Source organism: Pinus tabuliformis, chromosome 6, assembly GCF_031772625.1.
Source record: "Pinus tabuliformis cultivar Carrire ecotype Pingquan chromosome 6, CPIR1, whole genome shotgun sequence".
Lineage (NCBI taxonomy): Eukaryota > Viridiplantae > Streptophyta > Pinopsida > Pinales > Pinaceae > Pinus > Pinus tabuliformis.
Window position 1 is genome coordinate 1,484,963,412 of NC_142292.1, and position 4,483 is coordinate 1,484,967,894.

Consider the following 4,483-nt stretch of genomic DNA (forward strand, 5'->3'; position numbering starts at 1 on the left):
ACCCTAAGAAGGAGTGGTTTGTCCCTGTTTGTAATTGAACAGGTCCTTTACTGTGAAATTTTAACGAGTCCAGTATAGGAAAAACTCGGCGTTTTTCAATTTTAGAGAGTCTGAAAAAACTTAAGACTCCAGGGTTGACCTTTTTTCGTAAATTTGTGTCTCCCAAGCCCGAAAAAGTATAAAATAATACTTGAGAGAACCGCTTGATATTTTCCGACCAAGGAGTACTTTTCGTTATTAGTGCCCTTGACCCGAAAAACTAAAAAAGCGATCAATGACACGTCATTTTATAACCAATATCGAATTTGAAACGACAAAAATCCGGCAATCTTTTCATGTTTTTATGGTCGGAAAAGAGTTGTAAGTGGACCGTCTTTTAATTCCATTTTAACGAGTTTAAAAGAAACACTCGGCAATCTTTTCATGTTTTAGGAGTCAGAAAAAAGCTTAAAGATGACTCTACATTTTTTTCCGTCGAAAATGATAGATTTCACCTGAATAATCCTTTATTCTGCACAAAAACACAAACATTACTCATACCTGTTTGAAATGGATAAAAATGTTGCAAAAATACCTTTTCAAAGTGATACATAAATAAATTTGCAATTTATTTACTCAAAAAAATTATAAAAAGGGCCTTTGTCAATTCATTTTTACCGTTTGAGTTTGGGTGAGAAAATAGTGTTTTTGCTCAGAAAACTTCCCGTGAAGATTGCGGAAAATCTAACCGTCGGAATCGAACGCCATCTTCTCCAGGTAATCCACATCATCCCACTCTTCATTTTTAACCGTTTAATTTTTTGTTTTAGTCCTTCATTTCATTTTTGGGAGGGTTTTTAGGCGCAAAACCCGCGCGCGGGGGTTCGCAGGTTTACCATTGCGAACCCGTGGACCCCGACTTTTTCTCCATTTGGAAAAAGCTCGGGATCCACACCTTCCGTGTAGACAAAGTGCAGTCCCACGGACTGTGTCTAACCCGGAGGGTGCGTACCCCGCTGCAAGGGTTTTGAACCCAAAAATTCTCAAAAATGGACCATACAAAATGTTTTCTAGCAATTTAATTTATCATTATACTTGATGCAGAGAGTACATCATGCTAGATTGGCGTGAACGAGAGCATGAAGACGTGGATGTTGCCGCATGGAATCATCAGCCTTCACTTGATGCTTTGAGGGCGTGCGGACTGTACAAATTCTGGGCCATTCCTGGCATGAGGGCTCAGGTGGATTTCTTACAGTGGCTGGTTGACAGATGGAGCATATAGGACCAGTGCTTCTTCATTGGCGGCCACCAGCTTGAAATCAAGCCGACGGACATTTATTTTTTGACTGGTTTGCCTAAGAGAGGCGAAGACTTGACTCTGCACGGGACTAGGCCAGGTGGCCAGTCTGTCGATAGCCTCCGGCTAGAGTACTGCAACAGCCAGGCTAGAGACAAAGGGATAGACATAAAGACCATATACTGTCCTGAACTCATGGTGATTGCGTTTACTGTCACCAGAATTTGCGGAGCTGCCGCATTACATATTGCCACCGGATCCCAGATGCGTATGGCAGTTGATTGCTTTCAAGGCACCATCTTCAACTGGTGCGATGCTGTGCTGGCCAATGTGAAGGGCCAACTGACCAGGGCCAAGAGCGGACAACTAAAGACCTTTGCTTATGGGGCTTTGGTCATGAGTTTTGGCCTGGAGAGGGTTCCTATGTTGATCCCGCAGCACCTTACTGTTGGAGTTCGGCTTCCTCGAGAGCCCAAATTGATGCGATGGGTCGCAGTCATGGCCCGTCACCCGGACGAGAGGACAGAGGTTGCTCGATTCAAACCTGAGTATTTCCAATGGCTGGAAAACCAGGTCTTTTCCATTCAGGACTTCCCTTACGCTGGGATAGATTTTCGTGGTGACCCAGACATGGCTCTTCCACCAGGAGAGCAGTGGGATGACTCAGGTAAAATCCTTTTCAACATTTTTCCTATTTTATTTTTTTTTTTTGTTATTTTCCATTGTCTCAAAACTGATAGCAAAAGTTTCAAATACAGATGTGGGTCCACAACGACCAGCTGCCCTCCGACCTTTCGATAGGAAGCAACCAGTTGCACCCGTGCCTGCCCCGCAGGACGAATCAGCAGAGGTTTTGGCCGAGTTGGAGGGTCATCTCGAGCGTTTGACAGGAGATATTCCCGAGACCACTATAGATGACATTCCTCGTTGACTTCAGCGCTATGTGATTGGAGTCCCGAGACCTTTTAGGAGGTTCCTTTGCAAGGTGGCCCGGGTAGTGGTTTCTTATAGAGATCATCACCAATGATAGGATGATCGCCTATTGTGGGCACATGTGACATTTTTGTTTTTTGTACTTATCATTTTTGCCGATCATAAGGTGTTTTTCAACCTATGATCGAAGACAATGTATTTTTTGACACACTCCTATATATATATATATATCACTATTACCGGCTTATCTTGTAAATCATGTTATGGAATGGTTTTAAATTTACATGTATGATTATTGCAAATGTCTATTTAACATTCAAGAAGCAATTGCATCTGCTAATGTATTTAAAGACCTTGGAATATGCTGATATTCATGTAATCAAATTCACGTTCCAAGAGACGCACTCTCAAAAATAATCTCAATAACACTGGATTTCTAATGGCATACACTCTATTAAGTTGTAATACAACGAGTTCAAAATCTAACCTCAGTATGAAACTCCGAATCCCAAATGAAATAGATTCAGATAATAACCCAATCACTGCACTATACTCTGCAATGTTGTTTGTTGTTTGACTGAGGCTTACCCCATGCATAGAAACTAACTCGTCAGAGGGCGAATAGATAACCCAAGCTGCGGAAGAGATGTTCCATGTATTACGACAAGCACCATCAGCAAATCCAATATATGTTTGGAGAGGCATCGACATCTGCAATATCAAGAGTAAAACCAAGATAAGCAGGAATAATGACGAAAAAACACTCTCTAAGCTAAGCAAACTTTTTAAACTAAAACACACCAGCTAGAAAGAAAAACTAACCTAACTAAAAAATCTCCATACCCATTCTTTTAAGCATAATACCTCTTCAGGTAAAGACCATTTCTGGGTTTACCTAAAGAGTCCCCGTCAAAGTCTACCAATTCATAGGCCCCTTTTGCTAGCTTTCGCTTGAAAATATAGGGACCATGCCACATAGGAACGAATTTTCCAGCGCCTAATTTATCATTAGCTTGATCATATAATAACACTAGGTCTCCTTCCGAAAAATTTCGAGGAGTCACATTTCGATCATACTGAGCTTTCATATGTTTTGCGTGAGTCTCGATCGCCAATGCAGCATCACGTCGATTCTCGTCTAATTGAGCTAAGTATAACAAACGCTTTTCCTCTTTGGAAGTGGCTGGAAGTAACTCGATGGCCATTTGCAGTGACGTGATTTCGCATTCAATGGGTAACACAACTTCCAAACCATAGACTAGTTGGAAAGGAGTGAACCCTGTTGATGTTTTTACTGAAGTTCGGTACGCCCAAAGCGCTGAAAATAGCATGTTGTGCCAATTTGACCGATGAATCCCAATGATTCGTCGGATCATGATAACTAAAACTTTGTTGATGGATTCAACCAGACCATTCGCTTGTGGATAATAAGGGGTTGAACTATCGTGACGTAAACCAAGCTGGCCTGTAAGTTCGGTCATCATAACGTTTCGAAAATTACGCCCATGATCAGTGATTATCGCTTGTGGGACACCAAACCTAGCAATTATATGATTGAACACGAAAATTTCAGCTGTTTTGCCGTCTGCCTCAAATGTAGGCATCACCTCGGCCCACTTAGTAAAATAATCTACCGCAAGGATGATATACGTATGCCCCCCGACCGAGTGAGGGTTACATGCAATAAAATCGATACCCCATTTAGCAAAAGGACCAACGGCAATTATAGGGTGGAGAGGAGCAGGTGGAGCGCGCATCTTACGATAAAAAATCTGGCAGTTGTGGCATTTTCGGACCGCCGTAATACAATCTTTAAACAAAGACGGCTAGAAGTAGCCAGCGCGCAATATCTTTTGGGCTGTGGCATACCCAGACATATGACCGCCACACGCTCCAGAGTGACAGTCATTTAGAACCCTTTCAGCTTCTTCGTGAGTTAAGCAATGTCGAAAAATAGTGTCTGCCCCACGGCGATAAAGAGTATCTCCAATAATTTTGAATTGTTGGGATTGGACTCGAATTTTCTGACATTCCGACCTTGAAATTTCTGGCCGAAAGGATTGGGTCTGGAGATAGACGATGATATCCCCATACCACGGATCTAAAGTGCTGATTAGAAACAAGGATTCGTCCGCAATGGGCTCCTCCGCCATAGTTTCTGTGTCAGCACGCGGGAAGTCACACATTAACTCCGCAAAAACTAAAGATTTCTTAGACTTAGATTTCTCAAACTCCAAGTCGAACTCCTGCAGGATAACGATCCATTTAGAG